This window comes from Mustela erminea, chromosome 8 (genome assembly GCF_009829155.1).
Source record: "Mustela erminea isolate mMusErm1 chromosome 8, mMusErm1.Pri, whole genome shotgun sequence".
In the NCBI taxonomy this organism is placed as follows: Eukaryota; Metazoa; Chordata; class Mammalia; order Carnivora; family Mustelidae; genus Mustela; species Mustela erminea.
Genome location: NC_045621.1, coordinates 21,555,506 through 21,572,759, shown reverse-complemented (window position 1 = coordinate 21,572,759; position 17,254 = coordinate 21,555,506). Strand labels below are relative to the sequence as shown.

The following is a 17,254-nucleotide window of genomic DNA, read 5'->3' as shown; positions in this document are numbered from 1 at the left end:
TCCCTGCTGAGCAGAGAGCCCGATGTGGGCTCGATCCCAGGACCCTGAAATCATGACGTGAGCCGAAGGCAGCAGCTTAACCCACTGGGCCACCCAGGCACCCAAATTATTCAGTTTTAAAAGTTAGAATAAAAAAAGAATAAAACTCAAAGAAATTGAAAGAAGAAAATAATAAATATAAGAACAGAAGTAATGAACTATTATTTACAAAATAATATATTATGACAGAGAGGCTTAACAAAGCCAGAAGTTGGTTCTTTGTAAAAACTGTTTGATCCTACCCTGGAAGCAGGGCCTAAGACATTGAATACTTGTTCTACATTTTATGAGGAAATGTGGTCCCTGAATACAAGAGAGAGTGGGGAAAGGGGACTGAAGCAGCCGAAGAGGAGGCATGAATGAAACTCAGTTGGCCACAGGGCAGAGTAATGCATTGATTCCACGGACCATTTCTCAGGAGCCTTATAAACTGCATCTACTGATTTCTATAACTCTTGGGTTTTGGCTTAGCCCTTTTGTCTTCCATTCTCAGGTGTACATTCATAAGTACCAAATGTGGTCCTATCAAATCTCCACAGCTCAGCATGAAAGACAACCTTTGAGCAAGAAGCAGGAAGTACAAACACCAAGGCACTGTAAGGTTGAAGTTGGTCAAACTCCCATGTAGAGCTGGTCACTGTAGCAGCTGGAAAAAGTAGCCTGAGATGCCAGGGATGTTTCAGGCCAAGAGTGTCTGAAGTGGTATATAACAATTATCTGACAAAAAAACAATTAAGAAAAGACCGTAACTCTAACAAAGTTTTATTCAATGAAGGAGAGATAAAAACAAAAGTAAGAAATATCAAAGAACATTATGCCAATAAATTTGAAAAATAAACAAAAATGCGTAATTTCTTGGAAAAAATAATTTATTAATCAAAAGGAATGAGAAACACTGAATAAAGTCATACCCATGAAAACTACATACAGTTTAAAATCCATTCCCCCGGGACGCCTGGGTGGCTCAGTAGATTAAAGCCTTCAGTTCAGGTCATGGTCCTGGGATTGAGCCCTGCATTGGGCTCTCTGTTCTGAAAAGAGCCTGCTTCCCCCCCACCCCCCTACTCTCTCTGCCTGCCTCTCTGCCTACTTATGATCTCTGTCTGTCAAATAAATAAATAAAATCTTAAAAAATAAAAATCCATTCCCGGGGGGTGCCTGGGTTGTTCAATTGGTTAAGCAGCTACCTTCAGCTCAGGTCATGATCCCAGGGTCCTGGGATCAAGCCCCACATCAGGCTCCCTGCTCAGGAGAGTAGCTGCTTCTCCCTGTCCATCTGCTGCTCCCTCTCTTTCTCTCTCTGTCAAATAACTAAATAAAACCTTTAAAAAAATTTTTTAAAAAATCTATCCCCCAAAATCAGCTTTAACAAATAAAATATTCCAAACCAAATCCATCTCTTTTATATATGTATTTGTTCAATTTAATTCAGGGATATAAAAACATGTTAACATTATAATAGATTAATGCAATTTACCAAATTATTAAAAAATGTATAAAGCTATATTATTATCTCAATAGATAGAGAAGAAGCACTGAATAAAATTCAAAAATAATAAGAAAGAAAATTAATTTAATGGTTATTGGAATACAGAATGGAATATGGAGTCAGGAAGTATTTCTTAGGTTGAATAGATAGTACTTGATAATTTATCTGATCCTGAGAGAAGGAGTGGGTAAGGAGAAAGAGAAGCAATTTTTCATCTAAACTACTAGCTGAGTATTAATTCCTTTAGTATGAAAGAGAACTTAAGAAGAAGAAACTTTGAGAAAGAAGCTAATAGCCATAATTTTAGCAGATGAGTAGAGAGTAACTGTGAAAGAATCAATTAGAAGTAGCTAATAAATAGTTTAAAGTATTGGTTCCCAACTTGGGAGACAGGGTTGTGGGGGAGATATATATATACATATGTGTGTGTGTGTGTATAATCAGTTGAAGTGAGGAATAGATAAGAATGACCAGAGAAGGCGTGCCTGGGTGCCTCAGTCGGTTAAGCATCTACCTTCAACTCAGGTCATGATCCCAGGGTCCTGGGATTGAGTTCCACATTGGGCTTGAGGCTCAGTGGGGACCCTCCTTCTCCTTCTGCCTGCCTTGTCCCCCTGCTTGTGCTCTCTCTCCCTCTGGCATAAAAATAAATAAAATCTTTAAAAAAAAAAAAAAGAATGCACAGAAAATGGGAATTTAAATTAAAAGATGAGGGCCACAGAAAGAATTTCATTGTACATTGGAATGTAAGGTGCAGTCTGATTAAGGACATAAAGGAGGTTCCACAGGGCATCTTCAGAGAGGTATTCGGGGAAATACAGGATTATGTACCAAAAGAACTTTTAAAAGGAAGGTTAATCTACTTTGACAATGCATCCAGATTATGCTTCTTTCCTTTACACTCTCCTCTTTAATTCTAAATAGATGTAATACTTGGGAACCATGAATCCTTTCATCTTTTATTTATAGTTAGCTAGTTAGTTAGATAGTTCACAGAATAAGATTTTGGAACATAGGCATCGCTTACGTGAAACACTCATGGATAATTTTTTAACTAGGTCAGACTGATGTTTAAATAAACTAGCCAAACCAAGAATTAAGGTCAAAAAGTTGTCAAGAATATAAACTGAAAATAATCAACTAATCAAATGTTCAACTAATAATTGAACATTATTCAACATTAGTCAGTCAGATAACATCAATGTCAACTCACCAAGGATGTAAAATCATTTCTTCTTAATCACTCGTTATCTGGTTTAGACCTTACCCCTAACAAACATGGAGGCATAGATGAATGTAAAACCTGAGTGTGTCAGTTGAATCTAAAATTCCAAAATGTAAATCTTTTCTCCTTTGAGTTTGCTGTGATGAGGAAGATATACCTACTGGAATTTTGTCAAAATAATTTCCATGGTAACCAGCTATAATGATAACTCTCAAGAAGAATTATGCCATAGGTTTGTGCAGAAAATATACCTAGAAATAACATATACATAAAGAATAATAAAAATATTATTAATTCATTTACACACCAACTTGCCCTAGAAAACAAATAAACTTAAGTGAAAATATCTGTAAACTTTCTTTAATAGAAGTGTTCTGGAAGGATCTTTATCACACCGTCTCCTCTTTCATTAAGAAAGGACTCTTTAAAGAGGAATAGTTCAGAGACAAAAAATTAAAAATTAAAATATATCTGAAGACTTGATAATACCTTTCTGTGGCAAACAATTTGATCTCTTGGCACTGGGAGGTTCAATAACAAACAATTAAAATACTCGTAATATACAATCACTTTATTGAAAATCTACTTCAGGGATTTATTTTGCCCCTAAGGATTTGAAGTGAACTTTCCACTCTTCATTGTTATTCAGACTACCAGGCTTTGGGGGATAATCAGTTCATTAGCTGGGCTTAGGAAATGACCCTCCTGTCACCTTCTTTGTTTGGTTTTGCAAAGGTCACTATGCAAATGTGCAAGCTTTGTACCAAGATAAGCTCAGAGAAATGGCTGAAATCTGACATGTCTTATGGCTCTGGGACAAGTTCTGACAGTTCTTTCTCCAAAAGCCCCAACTTAGAAAGGTACCTATTACGAGGGTACAAGCGCAGGTGGGGTTGCACCTAAGAAATAAATATAGGTAGAAATCATAGGGCTTTTTTTCTTTTTGATATTAATAAAAGATACTATAATTCACAATTTAATATAAGAAAATAGACTTAAAATGTCACTATCTGTACAGTTTTTTCATAAATATTCAAAACATGACCCATTTATCTTAGCACTGAAGTAATCTCTTTGTTGTAAGCAACTATAACCTATTTTATGGTTTCTCAGCTGAGGAGAGCAGATGAAAACAGTGCAATGAAAATAGAAACTATATGCTCTTTTTGAACTAGGCCTATCACTGTTTTGATCTAGGATGGCAATGTAAAATAAAGATATTGCAGTTATTTAGAAAATTCAGGCCCTTAAATTCAAATCACTACTTTCATCCAAAATGACTCTTACAGAGTAAGGAAGCACACTTTTGTCTGCATTACCAGTAAAATTCTACAATATGTCTTTTAATTTATAAATTATAAAGTATATCAAAATAATTGTCTAGATGGTTAACAACAGCAACAACAGAAAGATGATATATTTACATCAGAGTTGATCAAATGGATTCAGAAGTACCTGAAACATGAAGAAACAAATGAATCTAATTAAAGCATAAAATGAATGATTGGAAAAAATTTTTTAAGTGATTTACTCTCAGGGGACCTGGATGGCCTACTGGGTTAAGCTTCCAAATTCAGTTTCATCTCAGGGCATGATTTTAGGGGTTAGGGTATTTAGCCCTCTTGCCTCAAGCTCCCTGCTCAGTGGGAGTCTGCTTAAAGGTTCTCTCTCTCTGTCTCTCCCCTTTACTCACTTTTTAAAAAATATTAAAAACTTAAAACTATTTTAAATATTAAAAATTTAAATATTAAATTATTTAATATTACATCATTAATTTATTTATTTATTTTTATTTTTATTATTTTATTTTCTTTATTTTTATTATTTTATTTTTATATTATATTTTATTTTGTTTTTAAATTTAATTCATTGATATTAGTAAATATTGAAATTTTAAAATTATTATAAAAATAATCTTTTTTTAAAAAAGTGACTTACTATCTCCACACTATTTTTTTTTTTAACTCCTAGAACATCTGGAAAATGAAATAAGGAAAGAAGGAGAGGGAGAATATATGATTTTTTTTTAATTATTGGGAAAACTTTTAGATATTCAAAATAATATAAAGGATATTATTATAAAATCTACGTACCAATCCTCAATCCAGTTTGAGAAATAAAACTTTGTTATAATTAAAAGCCCTCCTTCCTAATCACACCCTCTTCCTTTCCACTTCCACTCTAAATCAATCACTATGCTTTATTTTGCATATATTATTCAATTGTTGGATTATTAAAGATTGTCTTACTCTATGTTTAATTATGTTAACCATGAACATTTTAAACTAATGTTTAATTAGTTAATTAAACTAATGTTTAATTATAAACACATATAACTCCTTTTTTCTAGGTGAAATATTTCTCTAACAAGTTGACTAGAACATTTGTGTTTAAATTCATAGTGTTGGGTAAATAAACATAATATTAAATAAAGGGTAAGTTTCCATCTACAAATTCTATAGAAGTTTGCTGATCATTTTAATATGAAACTTCCATGTGGATAATTTTCAGCAGAGCAATGGTGATTGATTGAGAGTTACCAACAGATACAAGCAAATGACACAAGTACTTTTTTTTTTCTTAATTGCGATATAATTGACATAAAATACCCTATTAGTTTAGGGTGTACATCATAGTGATTTGATATTTTTATATACTATGTAATGATCCACATGATAATTTTACTTACCATCTGTCACCATATAAAGTTATTACAATATTATTGACTATATTCCCTATGCAATATGTTACATCATTGTGACTTATTTATTTTGTAACTGGAGGTTTGTACCTCTTAATCACATTCCCCTATTTTGCCTGTGCTCTATCACCCCCCCCAACTAACAGTTTGTTTCCTGTATCTGAGTCTACTTCTGTTTTGTTTTGTTCATTTTGCAGTAGACAAGCATTCAACGTTTTGAAAATTGACTATAAAGAGTCATACGTGTGATGACCAGGCAGCTCAGTTTGTTAAGCAATCAGCTCTTGATTTCTGCTCAGGTCATGATCTCAGGGTTGTGAGACAGAGCCCCACATCGTGCTCTACACACAACCAAGGGTCTACTTGAGATTCTCTCTTTCCATCTCCCTCTGCCCTTCCCTTCACACTCTCTCTCAAATGAATGAATAAATAAATAAATAAATCAAAGAAAGAAACAAAAAGGAAGAAAAGGGTGGAAGGAAGGAAGGAAGGAAGGAAGGAAGGAAGGAAGGAAAAGAGAAAAAGAAAGTCATGCTCTCTTTCTTAGAAGGATAAGCATCCTTTGCATTTGAGTCCTGGCAGAGTACTCATGGCACATCTAGACCTGGTAAAGACCTCTTCAGACATTCTGTCTGCTCTTTTTTTCTAATACTTTCCTGATTCTTCCTGTCCAGTGTTGATACTCCCTTTGCCTTATGTTCAAGGGACAAGGACCTAGTAATAGCTCCAGCATATTCCTCAATGTTTTGATCAGAATGAGTGAATGTAGGATCAATTTCTCAGGGTCAGTTACTAAAAGCACGTCTCTCTATTGCTCCTCTGCCTGATAGATATTTCCATTAGATGAAGTATTTGTGTTTTAACAATTATACATCCTGATAGCTCTCAATAAAGTCCTTAGGTAGAATGAAAACTCAACCAAAAGAAGAAAAGATACTGGGCCAAGAATCATGTAGCAACCAACTCATATTCCAATTTGAAGATCAAATTCAAGTGGCACCTGTTGGTGATGTTTTCTTGATCCACCTAGGAAGACTTAGTTCCCTATCTCTATAGTATATTGTTAAAATAACACCATATTGTGTTAATTTATTGTTTTCCTCTATATGACTGTGAGAAAGGAAATGATTTTGAACTTCAGTGCATAAGGCAATACTTGACGTACAGAAGCTCATAAAATAACAAAATAGGAGGAAGTTGGAGGAAGAAAGTGGGAAAGGGAGGAAGGAAGAAAATACGAAAGGAAGAATTTGCTCAAGACAGCTCTATTTTGCAAGGATAAAATTTTCATAGGCATTATACTATGTCTTTGGATTTCCTCCACACAGTAATTGTCAAAGCAGTCTAAAGTAATGTTAGCGTATACGACAGAGGTTGATGATTGGGTATCAATATCCATTCTGCTCTTCTTTCTTCAGTAATAGAAATTCTAATTTTAGAAGGGCTTATACTAAAGACTCTAGTTCCTAGTCTGTCTTGCAGCTACGTGTGGTCATATAATTAAGTTCTTAACCATGGGGGAGAAGAAGACGTGTTAGGAGCAACTTTCTGGTCAGTTTTAAGGATTTATTTATTTATTTGAGAGAGAGAGAGATCATATGAGTGAGGGGAGGGGCAGAGTGAGGAAGAGAGACTCCCAGATTCCCTGCTGAGTGCAGAGCCTGACATGAGGCTCAATCTCATGACTTGGAGATCATGACCTGAGCTGAAATCAAGAGTCGATTGATTGTTCAACTGACTGAGCCAGCTTGGTGTCCCATAGTCACAATTTTAAAATGAAACCTTGTGTCCTCCACTGTTGTTCTCTCTCCCCTGCTAATATTGCTAGAGGAGTCATTTAAACTACAAAGTGGAAGATGCATATTAAGGATGGTAGAACAAGAAAGAAACTAGATCTCCAAAATTGCAGCTACAAAACCTCCCCACACTACTCAAATTTGGACAATTACAGAGAGAGAAATTCATTTCTATCATATACAGCAGTTACTTAGTCTTTACCTTAGGAGTCAACCAATTCTGCACCCTTACAGATACTGAGTTTAATATATGTTTAAAACATGCATATGCATATGCACAATTCTTTTTTGTTCTAGTGTTAAGGCATCAACATTATAATAGAGATACAGTCATAAGCAAGTTTAGATGTGACTACTGTCATTATAGGTAAATGTTTCAAGAAAGTTCAATAGAAAAGAGAAATCATTTTTGTTTCATTTTAATATCTCAAAACTAGAGATATAAGAAAGGTTGTTAATTAAATCAGACCCCCTGAGATAAGCATTCTAAAACCTTTGTGGAACACACTTAAAATTGGAGTTTTCTGATTAAAAGCATTCATAATTAATCCTAAATAAAAATTAATAAGATTCTGTGGTTTTGTTTTTAACAACCTCTCCTATATGAAATTGAATTGGTGCTATGGGATAGTTTCATTCACTGATTTGGCCACACAGACCATTAAGATGCATCCTATTGTTGGCAATTTTGCCCTGTCAGTAGCAGCTGTATGATTTCATTGAGGGCAGTGCCACATTAATAGTCCTACATGTGTGAAAATTTGCATGAAATAAGCAGTTATCAGCAATTATGATTTACCAGGAAATGATTCTTTAAACCCTTCTCAAAGCCAATGACAGATGTATGTTTTCTGATTTTAGGATCTAATTCACTGTAGCACTGGGCCACAGTATAAGGAAATCATATTGCGTATCTTACAAATCAGCTCACCTAAGCATACTAAAGGCACAGCTTACCAAGAGAATAAATGCAACAAATAAATGGATGTTTTTATTCAACAAGTGTGAAAATGATAAATCTCTGTTGCTCCCAAGGCTAACAGAGGGCCTGTATACATGTAAAAAGAAAGAACGAGCACCTAAATGTTTGAGTTCTTTATTCCATAAATAGAAAGACCCCGAGGGCACTCTATAAAACTTAAATCATTAAGTCTACTTGCCTGGTAACATCGCCAACAAAATATTCCATATTCCATATTCCATATCACAGCCAACATGTTCAAACCATATTCATTTCAGATAAACATGAGCTCAGGAAAAGAAATGACTTTGAAAGGCTAAGACCTAAATCTGTTCTTTTTCTTCAGCAGGATTGAGAATTTCTTTGGGGACTACTGGTAGTGTTTGTTTGCTTTCATGGTTAAGGAAGTCCAAGTAATCCTTTCTGATTATATGTCAGGAATGAAAGCAGCATAATCAGATAGTACAGTTAAGAAGATTTTTTTTTTTTTTCCCTACAGGGGGAGAGGGTTAAATAAAAAAATGGAAAAGAGATTCACAAGTTTTAGAGCAGAACATTAGTGAGTTAACACCGCATGAGGTTGGTGTTGATTCTGCAAGGAGCAAATCTTAATTTTTCAATTCTTCTGTTATATTATGTGCAAAGTCAAGGTAATACAAAGAGTATGAATATTCCCCACTTCATTATTGAGAAGATGAGACAATAATAATAATTTTCAGGTTTTCTTTTAATGTAAAGATTTTTGAATAGATGAGGAAAAAAAGGAATGATTTTCTGGTATCTACTGTAACTTATTGGCATGGATTTTACTTGCAAGAATCTGCGTAGCAAAATTCAATTAGGAAGTATTTTAAACAAACCCTGTTCAATGACCAACATGTTTTGACCCCAGTGTTTCACTAACATACGTAACTGAAAGCTGCTCATGTAAAGCATATTCTGATACAACGATCCATAGTTTTACAGCTCTGGTAGAGGTGGCAGCAACTCACAAATATTCAGGGTGCTAGTCAAAATCATGGCCCTCCAAAGATTTCCACATCTTATCCTTGGGATCTGAATGTTACCTTACATGGCAACAGGGACTTTATGGATGCTATTAGCAATTTTGAGATGGGGAGATTATCCTGGATTATCTGAGTAGGACCAATACAATCACACAGTCCTTAGAAGAGTGACGTGAGAGGATCAAAATCAGAGAGAGGAGATACGATGATGACAATGGAAAGAAAGACCGACCATGCGTTAAGGTGTTCATGTGGCTTCTAGAAATTGGAAAAGGCAAGCCTGTCCTCTAGAACCTCCAGAAAGATCACAGCTCCGTGGGCATCTTGATTTTAGCCTGTAGGATCCATTTAAGACCTCAAGCAGCCAGAACTATAAAATAAATTTGTGTTATTTCTTCTACTTAGTTAGTGGTAGTTTGTTAGAGCAGAAATAAGAAATTAATATAGTCTATAAAAGAAGAGAGGAAGATCCCATTTGCTTTTTTCTTGAGAAGGAAACTTCTTGAGAAGAAAACACGTTTTTACTCTCCTAAGGACTAAGAGTCATAAAACGTCCATGTTTTGAAGAGAATGCCTGGTTCTTTCCTACTGCCCTAACTCCTCCGAACTGCAGGAGTCCCAGAGTGTGCCTGATGTATGCCCAGCCTTTCCAAACCAGCCCCCACTGCTGCATTCAGAAATGCAAACATGATCCTACCACTCTCTCTTTAAAAATCCTTTGACATCTTCCCCAGAGCGCTCAGGACACCCTAAGCACTCAGCACACATACATAAGATTCCTCCAGAGAATCCCTCTAGCTTCCTCTACACCTTTCCTCTCCAGCTCTCAACACACACATTCACACACACAAACCTTTTACTATCACTCTGTGTGTGTGTGTGTAAATTCAGATATAGAACAAAGAATTAATTACCTGTAGAGTTATTTCTCTTTTGGGATTTGTATTGTTTTGTACTTCAGCTAATTCTTCAAAATTAAGGTAAGTGTCATTTTCTCAAGGAAGCTTTGGTGTCTCATTATGATTATTACATGTAAATCCCCATTTTTCTCTTCCCATCGAGTCCTTTACATCATTATTATAAGACTTAACAGTTGTGGCTGCAATGAGGCATAATGTGTTTCTTCCTCATAATTAATTCTCTGATAGTCATGATTGAGACTTTCTCAAGTCTCAATTTCGTATTGGGCCACCTCCCACAGTGTTAATATTCGATATGGTCAATAAATGTTGAACAAATGAATGAGTGTCATTGCAACCGTGGAGAGGGCATTGCTCTTTGAGAGTAGTAATTATTCTTGAGAGTTTTGGGGATTTGATTATTGATCATAATACCTTAACATGGAATTCTTCACTCATCAGCATTAAGTATCACTCATTCATCTATTTATAAGAAGCAAAATAAAGTTCTTAGGGAAAGCCCACCAAGACATGCAAATGATCAAGTGCATCACTGTAAGGGTAAGTGACTAGAAAACATGAAGCAGACATGTGGTCAGAACAGACTGTGCTAATCTAGGAAACAATTTTAGAAGAGATTTGTTGTCAGGGAGTTACAGAAAAATACACTGGAACTGATTTTATGCAAAAAGAGGGGGAAAGGAGTTGGGGAGTTGTATAAACACACATTTTTTTTTTAATTTTTTTAAAGATTTTTGTTTATTTAATTGACAGAAATCACAAGTAGGCAGAGAGGCAGGCAGAGAGAGAGAGGAGAAAGCAGGCTCCCTGCTGAGCAGAGAGCCCAATGCGGGGCTCGATCTCAGGATCCTGGGATCATGACCTGAGCCCAAGACAGAGGCTTTAACCCACTGAGCCACCCAGGCACCCCTAAACACACATTCTTGAGTTGCAAAGGTCCTGAAAACGTATTGACATTTAGAAAGAATACAGAACTTGGTCAGAAGAAAGTAAGATGTGTGAAGTTGCAGTGAGAGATGGGATCTGGCTAGACTGGAGGATTTGAGAAGAGAACCTGAGATAAATGGACCTATTTTTTGTTTATTTTATATCCTAAAAACTTAACTATAATTTGTGACATTATTTTATCCGGGAAAAAAGTATTATTTCTTAAAAAATTATTATTTCTTAGTATTGAAAGATCAGTTTATCTTTCTTAAAAGACAAAAATAGCCCAGTAACACTATAAAGTACCCCCAGAGTATTGTTCTTACATTCCTGATTTTAAAGACAAAGATCCTCCTTCTTTGGAGGGTGATAAGTGGTATAATCAAATTCTTAGTTTTACTGTTTATGGATAATTGCAACTTCTCTATTTGGAAGCAAGTAGATAATATTACCTTTATCCAAATGTGTATTCATTCCATTTCAAATTTGTTGTAGTAGGAAAATAAAGACTGAGAAAATTCCCTTAATGTCTATACTGGGATCATTCCTATCAACCCGCCAACATGGTGATTTGTCTCCCATCTGAATAAAAACTCACCCTCAGTCACCATCCACTTTCACCATACGCTCCCCACCAAGCGTATCTGCTCTATAAAAGGCAAACATTCTCAAAAAAAAAAAAAAAGTTTATTCTAATTAATTCTATTTTCTTTTTTCATTCTTCTATTGAGCCACTTAATTTCAGTGACTCCACTGAAAATCGAATGACAAAGCTGCCAACCACATCTATCTTGCTAAAGCCACTATTCACTTATTAATCTCCATCAACAAAAATCACCACACCTTCCTTTTAGCAATACTTTCCTTCACTTCTAGAACATCAGATGTTCCTGTTTTTTCTCCAACTGCACTGGCAGGGATTTTTGAATCTCATTTGCTAATTCTTTTTCCCCTTCCCAACCTCAAAATCTTGGAATATCTTGGAATATCTTAGTTCTTGGAATAATGTATCAGAATACAGAATAATGTATCAGCATTTTTCTTTTCCTTACATGCACTCACAATTTATATGGTCTTATCTGGTCCTATGACTTTAAATTCTATGTAATCTTATTTTGACTTCCTCCAGAATACCATTCTCATAACCACTACCTACACCTCTACTTGGATTATAATAATAATAAATTCTTAAAATGTATTGGAAATCAGTTTTAGATGTTTTTATATTAATTAACTAATTTAATCCTTACAACAACCTTAGAAGGCAAGACCTATTATTAGAATTATATTTAGTAGAAGATCTAAATAAGACAAAAAAATGTTGGGTCAATTGTCCAGCTGATAAGTTGTAGAGCAGTTAAACTCTAGAATTCCAATCTTAAACATTACTCACAGAAGTCTCAAGTTTAACAGGTTCAAAACTGAACTGCTTAACTTTTTTTTTTTTCCTTCAAGACTGGTCCTCTCCAGTCTTCTCCATTTCTTTAAAAAAATTCTAGGCTGATCATCCTTGACTCACTTCTTTCTCTCACAACCAGCATTCAACCCAATCAAGCCTAGTCCTCTCCATCTTTTAAAAATCCCCAATTTGAGGGAACTTTCCAGAATGTTCGGTGAGACACGGAGGAGCAGCCGCTACCCGAGCTGCGCCCAGCAACATGCTCCTTACCGCTCCCCCACATCGGCCTCGGCCCTCTCACTGGCTGAAGAAAATGGTGAATGAAACCATTTACTTTGATGTTTTGGGGGTCAAACCCAGTGCCACCAAAGAAGAATTGAAAAAGGCCTATAGGAAACTGGCCTTGAAGTATCACCCTGATAAGAATCCAAACCAAGGAGAAAAGTTTAAACAGATTTCTCAAGCTTACGAAGCACTCTCTGATGCAAAGAAAGGGAATTATATGACAAAGGAGGTGAACAGGCAATTAAAAAAGGTGGAGCCGGTGGTGGTTTTGGCTCCCCTATGGACATCTTTGATATGAATTTTGGAGGAGGAGGAAAGAATGCAGAGAGAAAGGAGAGGTAAAAATGTTGTGCATCAGCTCTCAGTAACCTTAGAAGATTTATATAATGGTGCAACAAGAAAATTAGCTCTGCAAAAGAATGTGATTTGTGGTAAATGTGAAGCCGAGGTGGTAAGAAAGGAGCAGTTGAGTGTGTTGTCCCAATTGCCGAGGTACTGGAATGCAAATAAGAATTCATCAGATAGGACCTGGAATGGTTCAGCAAATTCAGTCTGTGTGCATGGATTGCCAGGGCCATGAGGAATGGATCAGTCCTAAAGATAGATGTAAAAGCTGCAATGCAAGGAAGATAGCTCAAGAGAAGAAGATTCTAGAAGTTCATATTAACAAAGGCATGAAATATGGCCAAAAGATAACATTCCATGGTAAAGGAGACCAAGAAGGAGGACTGGAACCAGGAGATATTATCATTGTTTTAGATCAGAAGGACCATGCTGTTTTTACTTGGCGAGGAGACGACCTTTCCATGTGTATGGGCATACAGCTGCTTGAAGCACTGTGCAGTTTTCAAAAGCCAATATCTACTCTTGACAACCAAACCATTGTCATCACCTCTCATCCAGGTCAAACTGTCAAGCATGGAGATATCAAGTATGTGCTAAATGAAGGCATGCCAATTTATTGTAGACCATACGAGAAGGGTCACCTCATCATTGAATTTAAGGTAAACTTTCTTGAGAATGGCTTTCTCTCTCCTGGTAAACTCTCTTTGCTGGAAAAACTCCTACCTGAGAGGAAGGAAGTAGAAGAGACTGATGAAATGGACCAGGTAGAACTGGTGGACTTTGATCCAAATTGGGAAAGATGGCACCATTACAATGGAAGCATATAAGGATGATGAACATCATCCCAAGGGTGGTGTTCAGTATCAGACCTCTTAATGGGGCCAATGAATAACACTGCTGGCATTTTATGTGCAGTGGTGAATGAGTGAAGGAATATAATCATAGCTCACTACTTGCTATTGTTTTTGTTTTGATATTCCAACTATAGTAGTGTTTTGTTTTGTTTTGTTTTTTTAAGATTTTATTTATTTATTTGAAAGACAGAGAGAGATCACAAGTAGGCAGAAAGGCAGGCAGAGAGAGAGGAGGGGAAGCAAGCTCCCTGCTGAGCAGAGAGCCCTATGTGGGGCTCTATCCCAGGACCCTGGGATCATGACCTGAGCCGAAGGCAGAGTCTTTAACCCACTGAGCCACCCAGGTGCCCAAGACTATAACTTCTATGAGCAACACAGTTCCTCAGTCACAAGCAATTACTTTTTTTTGAATAAATAATAGAGACACTGATTTTGTAATTCTTGGTCAACTTAAGGAAAATTGTTACAACAGGATCCAATAAAATGCCAGGGAATTCAAGTGGCACCCACGGAAATGTAAAGAATGCCAGTGCACACCTGTGGACTAAAACTCTACTTACAGCTAACAATCAAGACTACTGGAAGAAAAGGTACAGGTACAAAAGAATATGACAGGAGAAACATCCTCAAAGCACCAGTAAGCAAAGAGTAGTAATGTCTGTATTCTAGTATTTTTTTTTTTAATTCATTGACTTCATTCCATCCCTTAATATATACACATAAACATTTGAGGCTGCAGTTTTCATGTCTTAGGACTTTTTTTTTTTTTTTTTTTTTTGTAGAGAAAGAAGATAAGGAATAACTGCCTAACAGAATCTTTTGATTATAACAAGTGTTATGGTAATTCATATGATAAATTATCGTCTTCCACATTTAGCCTATGCATTTATTAAGCAGGATCATTCTTGCAGGAGTAGAAAATAAGTCCAGGATTTGAATCCCCTGGAATTTTTCCAAAGCTCTTGAGTTCAGCACCCCTTTGTCATGTCAGTCATTCATACCTATCTATATCTATATCATCTATATCTGTATCTATATTTCTATATGTGCATCTATATCTATTAGGTTGGGTGATGGAAATAGCATAGGAGACAGGGTAAAATATGAGACTAGATAATAATAAAGAATGGTTGGAAATAAGGAGCAAAAAAGAGAAAACTTCTTATTTGCAAATGGGTACTTAGGTATCTAAAACATTGGTCTCCTGTGCATACTTAGACAGTCTCAGAACTCCTCAGGGGATACAACACACAGTTAAAGAAATACTAATATGATTAACATGTGGTCTTTAAGGCCAATAGCAGCAACAGAGGCAGCAGCCACAGTAAGTATTTATTGACTGCTGTTATGCATTACATATTGTGTTAGGCTCCAAGGAGATACAAATAAATATAAAATATGGTCAATGATATCCCAATATAGCCATAGTTTGCACAGTTTGTTAGGATACTTGTAGCAATGGAGATCCATCATTTGTAGTGTTGTGGTAAGTATATATAGATTAAGTGATGCTATAGAAAAATATATAAAGCTTTTTCTTCTCTAAAGAGAGTTGGGCTCAGCCAAAGAAAAAGAACTTGCATTCCTCAATTGGAAAACATATCTAATTAGCGAGAACCACAATAAATTTTGGTTCCTACCAAATGTGTTAGGTACTGCAATATAGTTTATTCAATGAGTGTGGCAGCTGATGGAGTTGCCTGTGTGACTTTGACCTTAGCTGAGACCAAAGGACCTGCATAGCATAATGTACGGAGAAGTTTGTTGTGCAATAAAAGCTAACTGACACACAAAGTAGTCTTCCATAGTCAGATGATTAAGAATGCCACTGTGATATCAGAGAGAGAAAAGAAGATGAAGATATGAGAACAAAATGTTGACATATACCCCTATCTAAAAAAGTAAAAAGAAGAAGGAAAGGTGGCAAATAAGGTAAGGCATCAGCGGCATCTTTCAAACACAGTTTGATTTTATTTAGCATGTTCTTTGCAAAGGTGCAAACACATTTCTTCTACTTCTGGTAACCCTACCACAACAGTTCTGAGTTCTGAGGAACTGCCATTTCCCTACCAGAATTTCATTTGCCTCAGGTTCCTAGGGTGGCAAGCATGGTTAGTCAGTTGAGGACCATCACATTCCCCTGGACACCGGCTGACTAAAGAAAGATCGATGGCAAACAGACTCAATTACCAGGAAAAGGATTACTTTCTGAACCCTTGGTTAGTTACCATTTTATGATATTACTGCCATTTTATGACAGCAAAGGAATTTTTTCTTTGTCAAGGAAATTTCTTATGAATTCCTTTTTTATAAACCAATATTCTCATTATCTCACACAAAAGAATTTAAAAACCTGAACCTATGTCATCATCTTAGGTAACTATTATTTTCGAAGAATGTACTTTTTGGAAACTTGAAAAAAGACCACATGCAACTGGGGGAGGGTGTGCACCAAAAAAAGTACAACCCTGTATAATGTATTGATATATCAATAACATCCAGGTGACCCAAAGTCAGTAAATATGAATCGCTCTAAATCTGGGAAATGCTTCTTTAAAAAAAAAAAAAAGAAAGAAAGAAAGATTATTTATTTGAGAAGGAGAGAGAGTGTGAGCTGGGTGGAGTGGGGAGGGGGATATGGGGAGGAGCAGCGGGGGAGGGCACAAACAGACTCCGTGCTGAAAATGGCGCCCAACATGAGCCTGGATCCTGGGATGCTGACATCAATGACCTGAGCCAAAATCAGGAGTCAGGAGCTGAATACTTAACTGACTGAGCCACCCAAGCCCTCCTCCCCAGAGGCTTCTTAAGCCTCCTAAGAGTACAAGATTATGTTTTGTTTTATTTTATTTTTGTAACCCGTATTTTAGTAATGATGGGTCATCTTCTGGTTTTAAGACTACAATTGTTGATTAAACAATTTCCCTTGGGGATCTATATTTCATAGACTTTTGACTTGAAAGTGGGCATTCTGTCATCCCAGTAGAGTACTCACCAGGTGCTCTCTCTGGGTGCATGTGCTCTAGTGAGGCTGATTTGCTAGCAATGAACAAGCAGAGACCTATACGCCTGACAAACCTGGCAATAGAAGACCTTAGCCTACCGCTGCCAGGCTCAAGTTAAAACCTGCAGGAAATAAACTTTTGTATTTCCAAAATGCAGAGTTAACTATTACATTTCCAAATTCAGAGGTAATCTTCACTTTGTCCCATATACTGGCATTGCTACACATGCTATTGAAAGAAACCAAGTCACGTACTTGTTACCCATAGTAGAAATATCCTTTTGACCATGAAGAGCCAACCC

At 36.2% G+C, this 17,254-nt stretch overlaps 1 pseudogene; it reads left to right on the top strand.

The window, feature by feature from the left end:
• Positions 1-12,705: 12,705 nt before the first annotated feature.
• LOC116597216 lies at positions 12,706-13,970 on the top strand (annotated as a pseudogene).
• The last annotated feature ends 3,284 nt before the right edge of the window (positions 13,971-17,254 follow it).